Genomic DNA, 24,592 nt, shown 5'->3' with positions numbered 1-24,592 from the left:
ACAGGGGAGGTCCTCAACTCCCATTGCTTTTGATAGGCATTGAGGACATTCAGCTTTTAGAAGGCACTCAGCTTTTCACAGGATAGAGCACTTAGTGAGGGATCACTGATTTCTAGTATCTAACAAAGATATTTCACTTTTCAGGCAAATTCCTTGCTTAATGAGTAACCAAGTGTCTTTGTTTAACTGTATCCTTTTAATTGTTTAAAACATAGGCATGTCCTGGAAAAAAAGTTTAAAATCATTGGTAATGCACGTTGGGATTTGGGGTCTGTGAGCTATCAATCTGAACTGTTATAAATTATTACAATCTGCGTATCATTCAGTTGCCTTGGTTTCCCCATTTGTAAAATGGAGCTCGAAAGGCTTTTGCAGTTTTGTAAGGCACATAGAATTTGGTGGATGAAGAGCTGAAAGAAGGCTGGCAGAACAGAAGAGTATCCTGTTCGGAGGGTGTGATGAGAGTTCCAGGTTTGTTGCTTTCAGTAGTGCTGCCACTGATGTCAGTTTAATGAAATAATTGTACAGTCAGTAAAAGGAAATGAGTGCTGCAGGCTAATTTAAAAATTTCGTTTGGTTGGGTACAAATGCCAAGGTCCTCGGTGAAAGAACAGGGCCAGGTAATTTGGGGTCACTGGGCTAATGGTTGTACCCCCACTAGCTTTTTCTCTCTTACTGCAAATCGTTGCTATGGCAGCGGGCTGGAGATGTGCAGTACGGAGCAAGGGACGAGCCCTAGACTGTTCAATTATTGGCCTCTCTCCTGAGGCTGCCAAGAAGAGGTCCACCCAGGGTATGTCTACATTGCAACTGGGAAGCCTGACTGCATGGGGAGACACTTCTGAGTTAGTGTTATAGACAGGATGTAGACCTGGTCTAGTAGTCAGAGCAGGAGTCAGGTCTAGTGGGCGGAGCAGTATGTCCCAGGTTGGGGAACGAAGCCAAGAATCAGCCCCAGTTACCAGAGCCAGGCATCCAGCCAGAGCCAGAACCAAGAATCAAAGCTGAGGGTCAGAGCCGAGGTCAGATACCAAGTGCCAGAGCCAGGGTCAGAAGTCAGAGGCTGGGATCAGAGCCAAGACTGGTAACTGATGATTGGAGGCAAGATGTAAGGGCAGGACTGGAGGAGAGGCAAGGATTTAGCCTGGAGCAGGAGCGAAGGCAGGGATGAAGCAGAAGCAGAGCAGGAAGCAGGAATAGGGTTGGGTGCAGGAGGTAGGCACAACAGGAAACCACTTTGTTGCTCAGACAAACTTCCTGTGCCACCTTCTGGCTTAAATAGTGTGGTTGGACCAACCGGTGGAGCCGGGTGATTCTCCAGACAGGGCTCCCAATGGGTGGTGCCTTGGCTGAGGCTATAGTCCTACTGGCTTCTCAGCTTTCCAGGTTTCAGAAGACATTGGGTGAAGTCTAGGAGGTGGCAGCTGTCTGGGGACTCCCAGGCCTGGGTTCAGGACCCAAGATGTCACAGTAAGCTTTGGTCTAGCTTTTGATTTGGATCAAAGCTAGCTTGAATAACAATAGTAGTGAAGCTGCTGCATCATGGGTGGTGGCATGGGCAAGCCCCACCCACCTGGGACCCTAGGTATGCTCTCAAGCAGGGATTGGCTGGAAGGGACAGGCATGGGGCCACACACCAAACAATGAGGCTAAAACAAAAAAATGAATAGCTGCTCAATCAGTCAGCACTGTCCATCCTATGCACTGAATGAGGAAGAAGATCCTGTGGAAAATGTATTGTGATCTTGTAGTTAAAGACTGTATCTTAATGCACATGATCAAAGGGTGCAAATGAAGGTTGCACAGGCAACCTTAATGCTGACATTTACTAACTTTTGAGTGCTTGAATTTGCAACTTTAATGTCCTTTTAGCACAGTATGGAGGATGTAATATGAATACAGCTTGTAGGTCACCAAAAGGTAAGATCTGAGCACGGCTGAAATACTGGACAGTTCATTACGGTTCAAAGGGGAGTAGAGCTCTTCTGAAAATCATGTGTTTATGCTCTTTTGATGATACTGTGCCACATACCACAAAGCTCCCAGGTCTCATAGAGACTACTGGAGTTTTCAGAAAAACAGAATTCCTCCTACACATAAGGGTGTTGGAGGGGCAAATTATTCTGGGAGTGTCCAAAGGCTCCAATGAGGATTGGGGCTGCATTGTATGGCCGTTGTACAAAGACAGATAAGGATGGGATGAGGAGCTTTCAGGAGTGAAATATATACCATAGGTGATGACAAAACACAACATGCAGGGAATATAAATGTACAAAAGCCAACATTGGAATGGCTGTCCTGTGTATTAAGACTTAGACATGGCAGCCGCTAGTGGCAAAGGAAATGAAATAAGAAAAACAGAGTGAAAAATGTAAGAAAAGTACATGAAGAAGTGGGTGGAGCTGTTGTGAGAATAAGCCAGATTTGTTTTGGTGGAGCTCTGACTCATGGCATGATTGTTAAGACATACTTGTCATACTAGTGTTGTTGTTTTGATTTGAACTTGGTGTAGCGGATTATAGTCTGACCTGCTTGACCTGCCAATCGTTAGCTAGCAAGTACAGCAGCAGACCCATAAGATGCTCCAAACTGTGTAAGTCAGAAACAGGCAGAAGGTCTTGAACCAGTTTATTCCCTCTCTATAAGAAACCAAAAGGAAACACAAAACGGAAATCCTTGTTTGGTTTTGACGTGTGTATATATAGTTTTACAGCTCCAGGAATAAAACTTGCCAAGGAACACAGAGTATTGGTCAGTATTTACCAATGGGTGAACCTCAAAAAACTTAGAGTTTGTGTTTGGGCCCGATAAACATCAACACTTTAAATGGTTATCAGAAACTCTTGGATCTTTAAACCTGGACTCTCTTGAGGAAAGGCTTCCCTATGAGATTGCAGACCCAGACACATCCCCAGAGTGCGGAGATGACTACAAACATAAAATAATGGGAAGTAGTTAACTGAACTGTTTTCTAATCACATAAAAAGCTCACTTCAAGCTTTGTCTGAAAGTTCCTCGGTAGGGCTTATTTTATCCATAAGCCCTCTATTTAAAAAAGCCCTACAGAATTCTATAGTAATGGTCAAAAACACTAGCATGCTAGTGTTGCATTCTAGTCTGTGAAGGGTCTCCTGCTGCTGCAAGCTGTCGATGGCAGCAAGACTGTGCTTGGCCCTTATGTGGGTGCATAAGGGGTTGAGAGCATGCCACCACCTCCCTACTTCTCCCATGCAGAAGCCAGGTACAGTGGCCTTCCTTCTGCTCAGTAACTGCATGAGTATAGGGCTATCTGCAGGACTAGTCTCCCAAAAGGAGATGGCGAGGAGGCCCCACCCTTTATGCATTGGTGCATAAGAAAGCAGAGAAAGGAAGTGGGCATGGCCCCCTTTGAGAGGGGTCTGTAGCAGCTGTGTGTTTCCTACACGCCCCTACGGGCTCCTGCCTTGTGTAGTCAGTTGTGCCCATACAAAGAGGGTGTGAAGTGCTACTAGAGCAGAACTCTTCATTTTCTCAGGTGAGTGGCAGGGTTTTTACCCCCCTTTGCTCAGGTGCAAATGCAGTGAAGAATCAGGTTGGTTGTGCCTTTGTGAGGCACAGTGCTCAGCAGGGCTTCTGGGGAAGTGGTATGTCTTGACCTCCAATGCAGGGTTGTGCCTTAGAAGTGCAGGTAAGCCCCAAATCCAGAGGCCTAAACCCTGAGCTACACACCATTCCCTCTGTACTGCGCCTATAATGGAAAGGGACCAAAAAGCAGATGCGTCTCCTTAGGTGGGGACTTCTCTGCCACCCCCTAGTAGCCCTTGCATATGTCTTAGGGAAGGGAATGGCCGGCAGGATCCATGATCAGAGTTCACTGCACTGTAGCCATCCGTGACTGGTGGAGTACTCCTCGGGGGAGCCATCACCAGCCGTGCATAGATTAGAGGCTGCTATAATATAGGTTGGGGCCAATACTGTTGTGGAATGAGTCTCAGGAACAAGGCATTACAATCAGGTGCCCTCCAACCCTTCAGCTGTGACCACAGTCTCCTGGGCATGACGGGAAATCCGTGCTTTAATATTTAACAAGAATATTTTTAATTTAGTTATTCCTATTAATAGTATACAAGATGTATACATAGGTCTAAAAATACAGTACAGAATTTCCCTACTGGATATTCGAGCTGCAATTAATCATCTGTCTTCAAGGTGTTCCATATGGCAACTAGATTTTGGAAGAGAGCAAAAGGATTTTTTGAACTTTTGGTTTCTCCAGAGACGAGCAGAAGTATTGTAATGGACCCTAATTTCCTCTAAGAAATGTACTGAGTGTGCCGCATTAGAGATGGGCTGAACTGGTTCAGAAAACTGAAATGCTGCTGAACCTGGCAGTGCTAGAGGCCAGTGGGTATTAGATGTCATTTTAGGGCTTTAAATCTCTCTGCCATGTGAAAGCATGCAGATATAATCACTATGGACCAGAACTTCAAGGTGCTGCCAGTGGGTAATAGATACAGTTAAGTGGCACCGAATGAAAGGTAGATTCAAGTTTTTAAAAATACCCTAGAAACTAATGAGAGAACATTATTTTTCATTTTCTTTTTAAGGAAAATATCCTTTAACTTTCCTTCCAAGATAGACTGTTGTGCCTCAAGAATCTGTGATAAAAGCTTATATAAAATGAAAGTAAATTGTCAGACCTTGATTCGGGCACGAAAAATCCAAATTTGACAGGAGTTTCAAATGCAGTTTGAATGTAGGTGTTCTATATTAGGAACTACTTACTGTTCCCCCCTGTGTGTTGCGGGAGCATAGACAGCCTTTCATAGAACATTACAGAAAGAGATCTGTTATGTGAATAGAGATTTAAATAAAACCCTTTGCTTTGAATGTTTCATAGTTTCCCCATGAGATGGCGCCATGGTATTTCATATAATTGTCAACTAGCAGACTTTAGTTTTGATAGATCTGTATAATAATCTTGATTTGACAGGATTAGATTCACAGTGGAAATTGGGTACACAGAAAGGTCACATTTCTTTCTTTATAATACTCCATTTATTTTACAACATGCCAGTCAAGCTTTTACTGACAAGACATGATGGGAAATAAGTGAGAATGAGTGTCGAAAGAAAGGAGGGAGGGACGAGGAAGGAGCTAGGATGGTCTGATAGTCTCTCCTGGAAGGTGTGAACACATAACCTTGCTCTCTTTATCTTTCATTGTTGTAACCTTTGTCTTACAGCTGTTTGGGCAAGGGCATCTCCAATGACTATATATAACAGTCAGTGAAGCTGAATGCATCCTTTGCTTCCTTTGGAGCAAGTTGGGAAAGTTAAAAAAAACACACACATAGAGGAATTCCAAATATGTCTTTTTGTTGTATGGCCTATCTGAGATACTTCTACAGCTCCCATCACCTTAAGAATTGAAGCTGGGTCTCCCAAACTAACACCTAACCACTGAACCACTTAATTTCATAAGAACTAGGGGCCACCAAATGAAATTAATGGGCAGCAGATTTAAAACAAATAAAAGGAAGTTCTTCTTCGCTCAGCGCACAGTCAACCTGTGGAACTCCTTGCGTGAGGAGCTTGTGAAGGCTAGGACTATAACAGGGTTTAAAAGAGAACTGGATAAATTCATGGAGGTTAAGTCCATTAATGGCTATTAGCCAGGATGGGTAAGGAATGCTGTCCCTAGCCTCTGTTTGTCAGAGGATGAAGATGGATGGCAGGAGAGAGATCACTGGATCATTGCCTGTTAGGTTCACTCCCTCTGGGGCACCTGGCATTGGCCCACTTTCGGTAGACAGGATATTGGGCTGGATGGACCTTTGGTCTGACCCAGTATGACCACTCTTATGTTCTTAACCATTCTTCCTGTCTTCCATGGCTAAACTCCATTTCTAAATTATCAGTCTGAGACGGGCATTTCTGGCACTTGGCCTTTTTAAAAAACACCTTCCCTGACTGCCTCAAACCAATGAGCACGAAAAGAATCCTCTGCTCCCTCACTGCCTCCCTGCTCCACATGTGCCCCAGCATTACTGGCAACCACACAGGGCTGGATTGCAGACTCTGTCCCAGGGAAATTAGTGTTCATAGATTCATAGATATTTAGGTCAGAAGGGACCACTATGATCATCTAGTCTGACCCCCTGCACAACGCAGGCCACAGAACTTCACCCACCACTCCTAAAAAAGACCTCACACCTATATCTGTGCTATTGAAGTCCTCAAATTGTAGTTTGAAGACCTCAAGGAGCAGAGAATCCTCCAGCAAGTGACCCGTGCCCCATGCTACAGAGGAAGGCGAAAAACCTCCAGGGCCTTCCAATCTGCCCTGGAGGAAAATTCCTTCCCGACCCCAAATATGGCGATCAGCTAAACCCTGAGCATATGTATGGTGTTGCCAACTCTTGTGAGTGACGGGATTTTGGCCCCTATGGAACCAGTTCCGGAATGATGTGAGACGCTCCAGCCCTCATGGGAATTTCAGCCCTGGCAGGAGGGAATAACCCCATCTGATTGGCTGCCTTGCCCACTTGCCCACCTCCTGGGGAAGAGCAGCTAATCAGGGCTGCGGGAGAAAACAGGCGAAACTCTTCCCCTTCCCCTTAGGAGCCCAGAGGACTTTTGGGGGGGAGGGGAAGGGAAAAGGGAGCAGCAAGATTCCAGTGGCTCCGCTCCCTCCTCCTCCTTCCTTCCAGTGAACAATGGCTCAGACTGACCCTCCCCATCCATGCAACACCAGGGCTGGGATAGGGAATGTGGGGGTGTGTGTAGAATGCTGGGAGCTGGGAAGGGGAGAAGGGCACCCCTCTGCAGCTCACCCCCCAGACCTGGGTGTGGATGGTCAAGAACCTGAGGAGCTGCAGCAGAAGAGGAGGTGCCCTGAGGGGCAAGGGCAGCTGCCAAGTGGCGGGAGGGGGGGCACAAAATTCATTAGAAGTTTAGGGAGACATTGGAAGCTCTGCACCATCAGGCAGCCAGCAAGGTCTCAGGGGTCAGCATCACCTCACTGTACACATCCGGGACAGTGGGTGACACTGTAGCTGTCACACACACACACTGGGGGTAGGGGGTTCAAAAATCAAAAGACGGACCAAAAAACAAGACAACATTTTTAAAAAAAGATCAGGGGTTTGGGGTTGGCAGTACTGGGAAAGAGACAGGCTTAGGCAGGTTAAGTTACCAGTTATTTTCCCTACGGATTAGGGATGGCTGCAGAGCTGAGGAGGCTGACAGAACCATTAGCAGTTTTGAGGCATCTTGGGAAACCATTTTGTTTGCTGATCCCCACCCCACAATGTAACTGACTCGTGGTCATTTATCACACTGATGTGTGCAGAGCCAGCCTGCAGATTTTGGGGAGTGCTAGTGAAATGATTCGGTGAGGTACACACTCCAAATTCAACTGCCTCACTTTACACACAAAGTTTGTGTACGCTGGGGGCCGGGGCGAATTCTTGGATACTCTTCTCCTCCCCTCCCGCCCCCCCACGCCCGCTCCCCACAACATTCTGTTGCAGAACTGGAGCAAGCTGTATGTGTGACAGGTGCGGCAATTGCCTGCACTGTCCTGGACAAACCTTACTGAATTACATGTAAGTATCTTAAGAGCTCGTCATATTCGAAGTGCAAGTGTTTGTGTTGTTTTGCGTAAGGAGACGTGACTAATGTAAGCCTTGGGACGTAGAGCATAGAGGAGGGACGCTCGAGTCCTGGGTGTGCTTGCTCTGAGCTAACAGCTGTTAATGAACCTGTGATTACTGAAAAACCCCTTGGTGGGGTTTGAAGGACTGTTTGCCAGCCGGAGCCCTGTGGAGTTGGAGTGATCTCTGGTAAGCTTATTGGCATGCGTGTAGGTTCTTTTTATTGTTTTTATATGTTTTCTCTGTAATGCTTTTACCATAAGAATACATGGGCTGATTTGGAAAGAGCTGTGTGATAACTTCACTGTGGCGATTACACCGTTATATGTCTTTGAGGAGAAAAGGAGAGCAGGCTGGCTTACTTTCCCCTTTGTTGGGGAATTCACAGTGTAGGCAGGGAGCTGTGCATCCTGGAAATACCCTGGTCAGGAGGGAGAGAGACGTGTGTCTCCACCCAGGCAAGGTGACCACTGGGGAGCCAGAAGCCTCAGTGTATCTGGTGTCTGCCCTTGCTGGACCATGAAGGGGAAAGACAGATGCAGTTGCCCTGAACTGTGACAGTATGTTCCGTACAACCCCAGGAATGGTGTTACATTTTCAAATCTACTTTTGCAAGGAAAAGACACTTACTTACTTTTCAATGAAAGCTGAGTTTTTTCTTTACCTTTCTGGTTTTCTACAAATCAGAAGGGCACATGCCCATGAACAGCCCAGGGCCTGAAGTATGGCTATGAACATGGCCCATGGATGGTAATAAACAGCTGCAGAGCTGTCTTTGGGCTATATTACAGTGCTAACTCAGGCTAAAAAATACAAAAAACTCACAGATTTTCTGTGGAAAGGGAAGGCCAGAGCCAGCTCTGAAAATGGCCTTAACCAGACTTTCCTGGATAGACCTCCAAAGTGAAGAGCAGACTCCACAGTGTTTTGCATGTTCTGAGTTAGTGCTTCCTGTGCTACTGAAAAGGACTGAAAATGCATTCCCAGGTTGAAGCATATAGGAATCTATCCATGGTCAAAGTTGTGCTTCAACTTGCAATGTAGTTGGATCCCTCTCAGCAGCACAAGGGTACACACCGTCCCCTTATGCTCACCTGAAGCATTAACTGAGACATTTCTAAATGTTCGGGGGTCAACGGTACTGCTCCAGGTTCTAAGCACTGCGTGTCAGGAATCAAGGCCTGCAGTAAAGCCAGTCTCCAGGCAACCTAACAAGTGCAGCTAGCCTGGAGTAGGCTACCTGACTGGCTATACTTCCTGATTGGCTGGAAGAGTCAGCAGACTGGCTCTTAAACCCAGCAGCAGCAGTTCGGTGGATGCTCAGAACATTTGCCCATGGCTCTGATAGAGCCTATTCCTGCCTGGGACCCAGCCTTGCCTTACTTCAGGTAACTTGGTTCTGACCCTTGGTTCTGATTCCTAACTTTGGCTCTGACATCTGGCCTCTGATTCTGGCTTGGACCCTTGGCTCCAATCCCTAACTATTGACTCCTGCTCTAACCACTAAACCTGACTCCTGCTCTAATCACTGGTTACTGACACAGTGGAGCTGATCCTGCGCCCTACTGTAGGCCTCATTCTGGTGTCTGAAAAGGAGTCGCAAAGGAGCAGGGGGAGAACCCCGACACGTGGGCAGCATGGGGCCAATGCAAGCAGCCTTAGTTACACTCTTGGGTAGATGCCTAGTGGGTAGAACACTAGGTGGGATGCAGGAGATGTGAGTTCTATTAATGGCTGTGCCCCTGACCTGCTGGGTAACCTTGGGGAAGTCATTGCAACTTGAAGCCTCAGTTTCCCCATCTATAAAATGGGGATAATGATATTTTCCTCTCTTGTGAAAGGCTTTGAGATCTACTGGTGAAAGCATGGCTGCACAAGAGCTAGGTATTATTTTTATATTATTATTAAATAACTTAGTCTCACAGACTCTGGTGTCCAGGGTGTGCCAGGGTAAGAGCTATTGGCCACCACAGCAGTCCAGAATCCAGATGGCACAAATGTAGCATAAAGCCATCAATGCCCTCTCCTATTCCTGGGGCTTCATTCTCGGTGCTATTTCTCTCAGAAGACACAGCACAGGATCTACCACTATGTTTCGTAGTAAATATTTGCAGGATTAGGGTTCTTATATTATTCATCTTTTCAATCAATGGTGTTGTCTGGAATGGCTTCAGAGGTTTCACTCGCTATTAGCTCCTAAACTAATGAGGCGATTCTTCTGTATATTTTCAGAAAACTCCTTCTGTGCCCAAAGAGTGACATACATGGTATTATTCAGGCATAAGAAGCCAAATTAATTTACATTTCAAATGCAAATGTCAGTTCAGCCTAAACTAATTGTTTCTCCATAATATGTGCACATAATGTTTTCGTTTTAAAAGAAATAACTAAGACAGGAGACTTTCTTATTGCTTATTTAATTGCAACATCTTATGCCAAAATATGGTGTATTTTAAGATTTTGCTCGATTACTTCATAACATATTTGAGCTACAGCAAATTTATAAACTGCTTTCAAAATATGAAGTGTAGTCAACCCTCAACCTATATATTCTATTTTGGCTCTACTATTATAGTTTATAGTAGTGGCTCCCAGACTTTAAAACTTACCCTGCCTAAAAACTCAAAAGTAGTTGGTGTGCCATGTTTAATATTAATCAGTGTGGTTATAATGGCTTCTTATTCCAACTATAGTCTAAAGCAACTCTCGTGTCAGGTGATCGCAGCCCATGTCCTGCTAGTAGTATGTATCCCACTTTGACATTCCAGTATCACTTTCAGTGTGAGACCTGCTGACGATGGAACTTGGTTCTCAGAAATGATACCTCAGTAAATGAAACTGTTCCTGTTGGCTAGTGCTCGTGAGAATAATCAGTCTCTTGCTCTGCCATCTAGCTATGGTTGTCACTCTGATTATTCTCAGCTGAGAGACCATATTACTCATCCTGAATACCCTGAGCTGACTGGTAACTGCCAGGCTGATCATTCTGGTAAACCTCAGAGGACTGGTGACTATCACTCCTGCTTGAATTTTGACTGTCAGACGATTGGCTTCTGTCGTCATTGTTGCCACGGAAGCTCTTAGCTGACTGGTCCTTTTTATCATGACAAATGCCCTTTCTCCTTAGGACTCTGTCACTCCCTTGATATGTCTTGGCTGAGTATTGTCGGTCAGTTCCAGCATTGTTCTTCTTGCTTTTGTCATTTGTTTTTATAACATTTCCATCATTACCAAGGACATAAAAAGTATGAATTTCATCAGTTTTCTTAATTTTATTAATATGCTTGCTGTGGTCTTGAGATGCATGGAGTCGAGTATCATCTTTGCCTCTAATATACTTGTGACTAATGTTTTCTGTCTTTGTGGTGGGAACTCTATCGCTGGTCTTAACATTGGCACCATTTCCAAGGGCTTTACTGTAACTGGTACCTCTTTCTGTCAAACCATTTTGGCCATCTCTAAATCTAATTCCAGTAATGGTTCTCCCCTTTCCTGGAGCTTCTGTGTAACTAATTCCCAATTTACCATCATGGGCATTTCCATTACTCTTGTTAACATCACCTCTGTCTTTGTTGTGTGTCTCGGTGAAACCCGGTTGCTCCACGTGACCACTACCACTCACATTCATACTGCTCCCTTCACCTTTATCTTTCTCAAGTGATTTGTTGACATCGAGTTCCTGTATGTGACTGCTAACCTTCCTGCTTGGGATATTACTTTCACCTTTATCTTTTTTATGTTTCTTGGTGGAACCAAGTCTCTCTCTCTGGCTACTAGCTCTCCCATTAACGTTACCTTTCCCTTCCTCTTTCTTATGTGCGTCAGTGACAGCTGGTTCTTCTCCACAGCTACTAGCCCTCACGCTAAGGATATTAACTTCACCTTTTTTATGTTCTTTGGTGAAACCAGGCCCTTCCACATGACTGCCAGACTTCCCCTTAATTGTCTTAACTTTATCTATGGCTGGAAGATATGTGTAATCCTCTGTGCCTTCTGCATCAACTCTAGTATCTTCCATTTTTTCTGGAATATCTGTAGAGCTATTGCCTCTTATATCATGGTGGGCATTCCCATTGCTGGTGGCAACATCCTCTTCCTCTTTGTCTAGAAAGCCTGTGTAACCACTTCCCTCATTGCCAGGCTCTCTATCTTTGGTGCCATCTTGGTCTGAATAGCCAGTGCTTTCTGGGTCCTGACTCATGTCTTTGTCTTTCTTAGAGATATCTCTAGCACTATCACTGTCCTTGGCTTCATCTTTTTCTCCAGTGACATTAGAATCAGTCCTCTCTGGTTCATTAGTACCGGTTATTCCAGCTCCATCTTTGTGACCAGTGCCCCTTGTATCCTTATGGCCACTACCTCTAGCATGGTGGGCATTAACAGAAATGTGGTCTAGAAAATCTAGGTCACCACTGCCCTCTATGTCAGCAATAATATTCCCAGTAGTAATCTCAGTGTCATCTTTGTGTATAATGACCTCTAAGTGATGATGGGTGTCCCAGCTGCTGGCGTTTCCATTAGCTCCAATAAATTTCTGTCTGCTATCAGAAATGCTCCTGTTCTCAGATGTTCTGTCAATTCCATTTTCACCAATGTATTTCTGGTCTTCACCTCTCTCTCGGAACCTGGAGTCTTCTTCTGTCCGCTTTGTTAATTCATCTCCCTTGTTAAACCGGTGAGTAGAAACATTGCTTTTATTATTTTCCTCTTCTTTCTAAATTGTGGTATAAAAGTGAGGTGGTTGATTTGATTTGAGAATATTCTTATGCAATATTAGATATATATATACACACATTATAGGTATATGTTTTGTGTCTATTGTTTATCTGTATATACAAACACACACACAAATTTGTGTTGTGAATTTATTATCTGGGTAGTACTGGAAACTGAAATACTGTATTTATTCCCAGAACACATTCAGCACGGACAGTGGCAGTAGACTCTTCTCCATTGTGCCCTATTACCCTTCTCCAGTGTGTCCTCCATTGTGCATCCAGTCTGATCTGGAGGCAAGGAAGGGAGTTCAATCTCTATGCTCATTCACTCCTTCACCATAAAGGGGGTGACAAAGGGCGGATGGGATGGTCCTTTAAGAAAGTTGGTTCTAGCCCCCACCTGTGACTAACCTTCAAACGATTTGAGCAATATACTGCGAGAATAGTAGGTTTGCTATATTAATGGGTGAGCTTCAGTACAAGTTAACCTCATAGTTAGTCATTACTAGTCAGTCATTATATCAATGAGGCACCTATCAATGTGCAATGACTTCAGTACAATTACTCATGTGCTTAAAGTACAACATGGGCACTTAGTTTTTTGTAGTCTAACGTCGACTTCTGCATTTTTAACTTTATAATATGTTTTGCACAGGATTATTTTATATAAAATAAATAATAATGCCATATGCTAGTCCTTGCATCCTGGCATTAATCAGTCAATTTTAAAATAAACAGGCACAGTACACTTCCATTCTTTGTGACAATCTTACTTTCCACAAGAAGCAGGTGTGATGTCACAAATCGAGGATTCCCTAATTCTTCAGAGGGCTATGGGTACTTTAAGGACAAAAATGGCAATAATAAATCATGAACAATCAAAATATAACGAGAGAAATCAGAAAATATATCAGAATCTATTTAGAAAGAATTTTACTTAGATAGTTGCCCATGAAGTGTTGGCTACTCTTCAACCACTGGACTCCTAAGGACAAAGTGAAAATTGTGGTTTCTTCGGTTGCAATTCTCCTATTCTGTTGCCTACACACACACTAAAAAAATATCAATTTAGAGTCCTCTTACCTTTATCTGGGTCTGATTTTTTTGGATTGAAGGTGCATACACATACTTAAATATATAATACCCATGCTTGAGATTGTGGCCTCTCACCAGTATCTAGGACAACAGAATATGACTTTAAAAACTTAAATATTATTGAGGAAGTTTTCTGCTTTAATTACAGTTCACTGCCTTCTATTTATTTCAATCAAGTCTGTTCCTGTCACTTTGAATGATGTAAGTGGCTCATGATGATGACAGCCATATGACCACCAGGGGGCATATTTTGTCTTCTGCAGAACATCATTGCAGGGTGGATAATGGCCATGTTCATCTGAATAGGGAATTATTTAGTTTGTCTTCTTCCTTTTTTTTTTTTTAAATGGATCTGTTTTCAACTCTCATCTTTTGCTTTCATTTAGAATGTGGACTTTCTCTGTTAGGCAAAATAACAGTTCAGTCACTGGTGGTAAACAAATGAGTTAAATTTGTCTAAGATCCAAATTGATTGAAATAACAGGAGGAAATTACATTATTTTTAATATAAATAATTTAGTTCCTGTGAGGGTAATAGGTTTTTTTCTTCCATTAATATTTATTTGTTTCTGGTAGTGCTCACAATGTGTTGTGACAAACACAAACCCTGTACAAACACAAAAGAAGACACATGAGCCTATTACAGAAGTGAGTGGGTGACATTCTGTGGCCTGCAATGTGCAGGAAGTCAGACTAGATGGTCATGATGATCCCTTTTGACCTTAAAGTCTATGAGTCTGAGTCCTTGCCTAGACAAATTCACTCTTTCAAAACAAACAATTCAAGCCATATATTCAGCTGAATGCAATTAATAATGCAGCCTCTACCATCCTAAGTACATCTCTTTAACAACTGGGCCTGAAACCTCTAAAACTTTCTAAACTACTACATGCTACAAGGGGCCACAGCAATGGTTCCCTCAACCCACCCCGCAATATTGTTAACCTATCCAACTATACTCTCAGCCCAGCAGAAGCAGCTGTCTTATCTCGGGGCCTCTCCTTCTGCCCCTCCACCCCCACGAACATGATACAGTTCTGTGGTGACCTAGAATCCTATTTTCGACGTCTCCGACTCAAAGAATATTTCCAAAATACCTCTGAACAACATACTAATCCACAGAGGCCTCCCTACCAACATTACAAAAAGAAGGATTCTAGGTGGACTCCTCCTGAAGGTCGAAACAGCAGACTGGACTTCTACATAGACTGCTTCCGCCGACGTGCACGGGCTGAAATTGTGGAAAAGCAGCATCACTTGCCCCATAACCTCAGCCGTGCAGGACACAATGCCATCCACAGCCTCAGAAACAGCTCTGACATCATAATCAAAAAGGCTGACAAAGGAGGTGCTGTTGTCATCATGAATAGGTCGGAATATGAACAAGAGGCTGCTCGGCAGCTCTCCAACACCACTTTCTACAAGCCATTACCCTATGATCCCACTGAGAGTTACCAAAAGCAACTACAGCATTTGCTCAAGAAACTTCCTGAAAAAGCACAAGATCAAATCCGCACAGACACAACCCTGGAACCCCGACCTGGGATATTCTATCTACTACCCAAGATCCATAAACCTGGAAATCCTGGGCGCCCCATCATCTCAGGCATTGGCACCCTGACAGCAGAATTGTCTGGCTATGTAGACTCCCTCCTCAGGCCCTACACTACCAGCACTCCCAGCTACCTTCGAGACACCACTGACTTCCTGAGGAAACTACAATCCATCGGTGATCTTCCTGATAACACCATCCTGGCCACTATGGATGTAGAAGCCCTCTACACCAACATTCCACACAAAGATGGACTACAAGCCATCAGGAACAGTATCCCCGATAACGTCACGGCTAACCTGGTGGCTGAACTTTGTGACTTTGTCCTTACCCATAACTATTTTACATTTGGGGACAATGTATACCTTCAGATCAGCGGCACTGCTATGGGTACCCACATGGCCCCACAATATGCCAACATTTTTATGGCTGACTTAGAACAACGCTTCCTCAGCTCTCTTCCCCTAATGCCCGTACTCTACTTGCACTATATTGATGACATCTTCATCATCTGGACCCATGGAAAAGAAGCCCTTGAGGAATTCAACCATGATTTCAACAATTTCCATCCCACCATCAACCTCAGCCTGGTCCAGTCCACACAAGAGATCCACTTCCTGGACACTACAGTGCTAATAAACAATGGTCACATAAACACCACCCTATACTGGAAACCTACTGACCGCTATTCCTACCTACATGCCTCCAGCTTTCACCCTCACCACACCACACGATCCATCGTCTACAGCCAAGCTCTGCGATACAACCGCATTTGCTCCAACCCCTCAGACAGAGACAAACACCTACAAGATCTCTATCAAGCATTCTTACAACTACAGTACCCACCTGCGGAAGTGAAGAAACAGATTGATAGAGCCGGAAGAGTTCCCAGAAGTCACCTACTACAGGACAGGCCTAACAAAGAAAATAACAGAACCGCCACTAGCCGTCACCTTCAGCCCCCAACTAAAACCCCTCCAATGCATTATTAAGGATCTAAACCTATCCTGAAGGATGATCCAACACTCTCACAAATCTTGGGAGACAGGCCAGTCCTTGCCTACAGACAGCCCCCCAACCTGAAGCAAATACTCACCAACAACCACATACCACACAACAGAACCACTAACCCAGGAACCTATCCTTGCAACAAAGCCCGTTGCCAACTGTGCCCACATATCTATTCAGGGGACACCATCAAAGGGCCTAATAACATCAGCCACACTATCAGAGGCTCGTTCACCTGCACATCCACCAATGTGATATATGCCATCATGTGCCAGCAATGCCCCTCTGCCATGTACATTGGTCAAACTGGACAATCTCTACGTAAAAGAATAAATGGACACAAATCAGATGTCAAGAATTATAACATTCATAAACCAGTCGGAGAACACTTCAATCTCTCTGGTCACGCAATCACAGACATGAAGGTCGCTATCTTACAACAAAAAAACTTCAAATCCAGACTCCAGCGAGAAACTGCTGAATTGGAATTCATTTGCAAATTGGATACTATTAATTTAGGCTTAAATAGAGACTGGGAGTGGCTAAGTCATTATGCAAGGTAGCCTATTTCCCCTTGTTTTTTTCTACCCCGCCCCCCGACGTTCTGGTTAAACTTGGATTTATGCTGGAAATGGCCCACCTTGATTATCATGCACATTGTAAGGAGAGTGGTCACTTTGGATGAGCTATTACCAGCAGGAGAGTGAGTTTGTGTGTGTATGGGGGTGGGGGGTGGGGTGAGAAAACCTGTATTTGTGCTGGAAATGGCCCACCTTGATTTTCATACACATTGTGAGGAGAGTGGTCACTTTGGATGGGCTATTACCAGCAGGAGAGTGAGTTTGTGTGTGGGGTTTTTGGAGGGGGGTAGGGGGTGGGGGTGAGAAAACCTGGATTTGTGCTGGAAATGGCCCAACCTGATGATCACTTTAGATAAGCTATTACCAGCAGGAGAGTGGGGTGGGAGGAGGTATTGTTTCATGGTCTCTGTGTATATAATGTCTTCTGCAGTTTCCACAGTATGCATCCGATTAAGTGAGCTGTAGCTCACGAAAGCTCATGCTCAAATAAATTGGTTAGTCTCTAAGGTGCCACAAGTACTCCTTTTCTTTTTTCTAAAACCTTTGTCAATCTACTCATCTATGGTTCAGGAAACTAGTGCCTATCGAAACAAGGTTGAGGGTGAACGCTCCCTGCAAAACATTTAAGCATGTGCTTAAGTCCATCCCTATTCAACAAAAAGCTTAAGCATTAGTGCTTTGCTGAATAGTGATGGACTGCTGAATTGGGGCCTGCATTTGTAGTGAAAATGGAGCGGGTCCACTCCTTTTACTTAGGGACAAAATACAATAGAATTCAGTGTAGCGAAAATTTAAAGATTTCAGATTTGTCCTGTCCAGGGAGGTGATAGAGACACTGGTGTCAGAACCAGGAGAGCCAGGGAGCCAAGTCCCAAGAAATATAAACGCAGAATTCATGTCCTCCGCAGATTCCCCCTCTTCCACCCCCTCCTCCCCCTGCAGAATAATAGATTCTGCCAGGGAGGCACTGCAACTACACCTTTCACCCACCAGTGGGCTGTTGCGGCACCAGAAGAGAGGGCAGCTGGCTCACTGCCAGAGCAGCCAGCCACAGAGAGGGAGGGGGCACTTTGGCCTTGGCCCCCCCCACTTCTACAAAGGTTCCAGCGCCCTTTGATAGAGACAGTTCTTGACTCTCTCTTGTCTGGATTCACCATAACTTTTTCGCTTCCACCATAGATCTTTCTGAACTGATCCTCCAATGTTCCTATACAACACAACAGTCTAAGAACCTTGTGAAATTTCAGTCTCCTTTCCCAGTGCTCTCTTGGCTAACTTGAAAAAGAATATGTTTTTTCTAGGTTCGCTTCCCCACCTTACTCCCTGCCCCATATCCACACACGTATTAACAGCACTTTAGGGAAATTAGATTTCTGTTAGGATAATAACTGAGTTTACCTTGTGGCGTTCACCGCAGTTCTCTTTAGCTTTCCCAGAGTGTGAATGAAACACCTGAGAGGAACAAAAGGGCAAAGATATCAAGTAATGGGTTCTGTACTACAACTGAAGGATTCTCTACAGATGTTCTGAAAATAGTAATTCGCTGTAGTTAGACTTTCATAATACTATCATGCCCACGCTGTAACTTACAGCCATGATTTTGTTCCTGGCTTGAGGGTTGGCCCCATTAATCAGTTACAAGTAAGAACATTTGGTTTGTATCCACACAACAACTTTTGTGCCATAATTGTGTGCTTGCATTCACAATAAACAACCTGCCTCACTATGTTTTTGAATGCACTCTGGGTGGCGAATCACACAGTACCTCGGGAACAGTTACATATGCTAAGGAAAATGGGCAATTTATGAGTATGTGGACCAAGCACAAGAAATATACGCATGCAAATGACTGCTCTTCTGGATAAGAGACTTGCCATAGCATTGTGGAGACTGGCCAGTAGCACTGATGGCTGCTCCCTCTCTGAGAGTTTGGGAGAGATTATACTGGAAGTGAGAGTTTCAATAAAGAGAGCCCTATTGACTACTACTAGTAGTTCTGTATTTATTTTTGTGTTCCCATAGTGCTTAGGAGCCGAGTCATAGACCAGGACCCCATTGAGGAAGGTGCTATACTAGATGGGCAAGACTTAGATGAGATGCTCTGTGCCAGGTTACTCAGGATGTTAATTGGAGAAGGGAGGAAAAAGAGGAGTGAATTCTTGGGAGCAAGGATGTGTGCTTATGTCAGATACCTTTTGTTAGTTTGCCTGTTCTCCTTGACTAATCTGATGTCGGACAATAATTTATTTGGGTGTAATGATAAATTAATTCTTATTTAACAGCATTCCTTGGTCTGTATTAGGCATCTGACAGGATTTGATACAAGAGACTCAGACCAGTGTTAGGGGTGATCATATACTTTACGGGAGTGTGACAGGTGGTAACTTGTTTTTCTAACACTGCAGGCTGCTGCAAAAAGATGCTTGTAAAGTGCTGTGGTGATGCTTCTTTTTTCTAGTAACTGAGGGATAGCTGGTGAAAGTTCTACATGTCTTGAAAATCTGAGGTGACTCAGCTGGTGTAAACTGGTGTAGCACCATTCACGTCAGTGAAGCAATGCCGATTTACATTAGCTGAGGCTCTGGCCCATGGTTTCCAAGTGGGAGGGAAGGTAGTGGAAACCATTTTCATTATATATCGAATTTCACAATAGGTGTCAGCAACTGGTGAAACTCCCTGGTGCTGAAAACTGTGTAAGTGTAGCTAGGACCCTCCCATGTTTAGGACCATCACAGAAACATGACTGAGCTTTGTACAACCGGCTTATGATAGATTATGCATCAGGGATAGTGTTCCTATAGGGCAGGCAAAGAGTAGTGGCCTCATCACATGGGAAATGGCACCCTGAGGTGTCTAGCCACACAGAATTATGGGAGGAGGGAGGGCTAGTCTAACCAGCTACAGAGGTATAGTGAGGTGTGCCTATCCCCCACAGCAAAATAGCCATGTGCCTAAATTGGCTACAGTAAATTTTACAGTAAATTTCATATTGGGTGGAATTTTCAAAAGCACTCAGTGTCAACCTAACTGTGCTCCCATCAGAATCTATTGTAAAATTCCCCTTAACTTCAGTGAGAGCAGGGTTAGACCATTGCCCGGAGCGTTTGAAAATCTTTCCCGTGCCGTTTAAGTACTTTAGTGACTACCGTGTGGCATTTAAACTGGAAAACAAGGAACCCCCTTGAGCATCAACACTGCGATTTTAACAAGAGGTAGAAAACAAACTTACCAGAATAGTATGAAAGCTGGGGTGAAAGTACTGTAAAAAGGCAGTGGGTAAAACAATTGTCTAACGACTTTCCTTTGTGTCATTGTAGCCCTCTACATGGCAATTTCAAATTAAATACCCTCAAAATAGGCCCATTTTTGAGTAAGTGAAAGTTACCTAGAAAAATGTTCCAAAATATTTAATATTTTGAATTATTCAATTACTAGTGAATATATACAAATGGAAAAATGCCATAGATGTTGAATAATTTGTTTGAAAAATATAATGGAATGCATTAAATAAATTATTTCACAAATATTATTTAACCAGTTCTATTTGGTAATGGTAACCACTGTAACTACATTGTCAAAATTCTGCTGTGACTTATATCCATCCCTCCATGCATTCCTATTGAAGATGATTGGCTTGTACAGAGTTTAAATCAGACAGTAATTTATACATATTATGGGCCTTAATTCTAGCCTAATGGATTAGTTCCTATCCTGCTCAACCCCATTAGGAGTTGCAACCGTGTATTTGAGGGCAGAATTTGATCATGTATTTAAGATGTTGCCATTATATTCCAAATATATTGTTGTTGGGAATAGTTCCTGGCAAAAAATTACAAAACATTTTAAACATAGAAGATTAATAAACACTTTTATCTTAGTTCATCTTTTGTTTTAGCAATATTTCATGTTCATAACATGAAAAGAACATAGGAATTCACTGTAAAGATATTTGTTCCATCCATCCCATTGTGATTAATACCTTGGGCGTACTTCCTGAGCAGCTTGCCTTTTTATTACTCCTCCCAGTGCCTATATAAAAAGCAAATGAGCCTGATCCAAAACCCATGGAAGTTCATGGAGAGATTCCTACTGATTTCAGTGGGCTTTGGATGAAGACCTGCAAAAAATCTTGATCTGCAAAAAATGACATTAAAATGATCTATTAGACAACTATATTATGAAGTACATTGTATTGCTTGGTTCACTTCAGTTACTGTGCCTATAAAAAGCTGTGGCACTTATCAGAGGTAGAGACTTGTCATAAGAAAACTGGAAAAAAATAATTTCCACCAGTGGCATTGAAACGATCCTAATATCTGACAGGATATGGTCAATGTAGGGTGTTCGCTTTGCTTCACAAAATGACCGAACAAGCATTTGGAATGTAAAAGACACCTTCACGTTCTTTGTTGTTTTTTAATTTAGGAGCCCTAAGGATGCAGAAATGGTGATGTTGGCAATTCTGATCTCTTCTGACTGTGCTGTGACAGGTTACTGTCTCGTGCCATACTAAATATACATCTAGAAGCCAGAAAAGGAAATACTCACTGGTTCAGCACAGGCTACGCTAACGAGGCACAGGCACAAAAGGGAAACTTTCATCTTCAGAGATTCCTAAGGACACAGAGCAATAAATTATTTGGCACATGGTTTTACCTCAAATATAAATTGTAGTATTCCATAACAATTAAAGTGTTCCATACTGGAGGGAAGAACTTGCTGAAACCTCAAAATGCAGCCTGTTTGAATTTCTTTTTGAGTAATTAAAGTTTTCTTCCAACTGGCTTCACCTAGTTTCATTTTTCTAGAGATGTGCAGTGACTCATCAAAAGCACTATAAGAAGTGTCTGCAGGTGACTTACAGTAACTTCCTCAGAAGTAAAACACTTGCTCTGAAGAGACTGGATGTCTGAGAGGGACCAGAACATGGAGTCATTCTCCTCTGAATCTCTGGTTCTCATACATTCCAGAGCAGTAGTGACCAAAGGCAGTTCCATGGTGATTAACTTACCTAGGTGTCCCTTGTGTGCTCTGACCTTTGGTACCTGACCCTGTTGTGGCTCTGTCTCTCTCAGAGAAGCCTATAATGGCAGGGATTGTTGTTGTTTAAGAACAAAGTAATATGGTGTGTGGGTGTGTGTCTTACAATGTGTAGTACAAGTATATGTCAGCTCAGTGTTATAGTGATATAGTTTTGTGTCTGACATTAAAGTTATTTTAGGTATTGTTATACACCCCTTGTTAAAGATCAGTTTTTATGAAAGAGGTTCTGGGGAATGTTGTAAACAAATGAGTATATTAATATGCGTAAGGAAAGAAATACAATGATAAATGAAGTAATTAATTTAGCATGTGCTTCATTATCATTCTAAATTCATCTATTGTAGAAAGCTTTCACTAATATTATCTCTTCTGAGTGCTGCTAGTTGCTGGACCAAAACTAATAAAAGCCAGGTGCCATGTGTCTGTGATATATGTAAATAAACTCAAATAATTTGTTTATTAATGCTTGTTAGCATATTCCCTTTGTCCTGCTTGGTCATTGGTGGATTACACAGGTGTAGTCCATGAATTATTCTTGTTACGTTAACGCTTATATAAAAAACACCTGCAGAAAAAACATACTTTATCACTTGTATACAGACATTTCTATATATTCTATTCTATTCGGCATGCATTAAGCAAATTATGCACTGCCTAGACTAAGTTCAGCTACAGTTTATCAGCTTCATTTCACTAATCAATAGATTTGTGCTTGCAGAGAAAGATGGAGCAAATCTACTAGGGGAAAAATTAAATGTTAAAAGGCAATAGGGCAGTGGGGCAAGAGAAATTACCTTTTTATCTTCAGACTGCAAGATTTCTTCTGCCGACTTTGTAGGCTTTGTGCTCTTTGCTGAAATGTAAAGTTTGTTATAATTTCCAGTAGCCAATCAGCTCTTGCTACCTTAGCACCAGCAAACAATTTGTCAGAACCAGAAGTGCCCACAGATAACTATGGGGGGTAATTTTACTCTAAAAATGTTTTTGTGGTAAAAGGCAGCTATCAAATGTTCCGTCTAGTTGAATAAACAGAAAGCACAGTATATACATATCTATTTTGAAGTTTAAACTGTTCAATAATTAGAATAGATTTTAGGTCTTGTGCTTCCACTTATGTGATTAATAAGAGGCTTGTGGCAACTTTCAGCATGTTTACCACAGAAGATACATGGAAGGGAATTAAGTTAAAGACAAGGGAGTGTTGTCAAGTGGTCAAAGCAGAAGAATGTGGGTCAGGCCTCCATTCTAATCTATTTACAGCGCTGCTGTGAGCATGCAATGTTTGATATTGGTGATATCACTTTACATACGAGGCCTCACTTTCCCCATCTGTAAAATGTATCTAATATCTACCTACTTTAGAGGGATGTTTTAATCACCTCTTCAGCCCTTTTAGCTCCTCAGACAAAAACACTATATATAAGATAGATGAAGTTGTGCAAAAATTGACATTTTGTTTTCATCTGAAAAATGCTCTCCATGCCCAGTGATTTCACTTCTCCTCCAATTTTGCTTTATCTGCTATTTGGGCAAAATGGCTATTTTCACAATGAAAGTATGTTAAAAGCATATATTTATATATCTTTTTGATGCAGCTGCTCTGTTTATTTGATAAGCAGGCTCATTTTTGCCCCTTTTAGCTTGGAAAAAGACCTATGTTTGCTTGAAAATTGGGTCATTATCAGTGAAAAATGGCCATGTTTTGCTTGTAACCAAAAACGTTCAAACCTTTGCACAATGTTTCACAAAACTTCTCATTGTCAAATTTGTAACAAAAAGCATGAATTTTGTGTCATTTAGCTTTTTTATTGCATATAGTTCATCCATACAACTTAACCTTTTTTGTATATTGTTTTCATGTTTTGTTTTCTTGATTTCTCCTCTAGTTGTTGAGCCTCTTCTTTCCAAAATTTATGCTTGTCCCAATATTTGTGATTTCGTCACTACTTTGCAGGATGCTTTTACTTCTTCCACTTTTCCAGAGGTCTTGGCTTGTTTGCACTTTTCCTGTAACGTTCTTGTTTTGTTGCTTTTCCAACTTTTCCCTGTTTGCTTATGCCTTCCAGTATCACTGTGTTTTGTATCACAGCTTTGAATATTCCCCATCTGATCTGTAATGAGACTTATTCATTAGCACAAATGAATGGCCTGAAATACTTTCCAAGCATCACCTTGTATGCCTCCTTCACAGACCTAATCTTTAATTTATCACGAGCAAATCTAGTTCCATTTGCACCCATCTTTTTATTCATCTTTAAGTTAATCTTTCCATTTGTAGTTCATGATCACTACGACACTCGGCACTTGTATGAATTCTGACATCCAACAGTGACCATCTGTACATCTTACTGATAATGTGCTCAGTTTTGGTTTTTGGTTTGGCCACCTAATGAGTTCCAGGTAACCTTCTGCATGTCTTTGTGAGGAAACCAAGCATTGCCAATAACCAGATTGTGCATCTCACAGCACAAGGTATACTCAACAAGGCACACATTAAATGCATTAAAACCTGCTGATAGGTCTCAAAATGTGAAGTCAAGGTATGGGATTGGTTACAATCAAAAAGTTTACAGTGGTGTGAACGCTGCAGAAGATAGGTGATAGAATGCCAAAGAAAATAATGCAAATGCAACCAAGGTCAGTCAGACCTAGAGACAACCACTGACTAGATGGCAGGACATCGTATGTAGGGACATGACTTGACTTTAGTAATCTTATATCTTGACTTTAGTAAAGCTTCAGATACTGTCTCGCATGATCTTCTTATAAACAAACTAGGGAAATGCAACCTAGATGGAGCTACTTATAAGGTGAGTGCAAAACTGGTTGGAAAACCATTCCCACAGAGGAGTTATCAGTGGTTCCAATCATGCTGGAAGGGCATAATAAGTGGGGTCCCACAGGGATCAGTTCTGGGTCCGGTTCTGTTCAATATCGTCATCAGTGATTTAGTTAATGG

The 24,592-nt window shown here is 42.8% G+C and overlaps 1 long non-coding RNA gene across 1 annotated transcript in view; it reads left to right on the top strand.

The window, feature by feature from the left end:
- The first annotated feature begins 301 nt into the window (after positions 1-301).
- LOC140910216 (uncharacterized) overlaps positions 302-24,592 on the top strand; it is a 46,702-nt gene continuing 22,411 nt past the window's right edge. The window contains exon 1 of the long non-coding RNA XR_012158462.1: positions 302-471. This is a non-coding gene — a long non-coding RNA (uncharacterized LOC140910216). The remainder of the gene's footprint in view (positions 472-24,592) is intronic.

This window comes from Lepidochelys kempii, chromosome 4 (assembly GCF_965140285.1).
Source record: "Lepidochelys kempii isolate rLepKem1 chromosome 4, rLepKem1.hap1, whole genome shotgun sequence".
In the NCBI taxonomy this organism is placed as follows: domain Eukaryota; kingdom Metazoa; phylum Chordata; order Testudines; family Cheloniidae; genus Lepidochelys; species Lepidochelys kempii.
The sequence above is the reverse complement of the archived record's forward strand: the minus strand, read 5'-3'. Positions and strand labels throughout refer to the sequence as shown.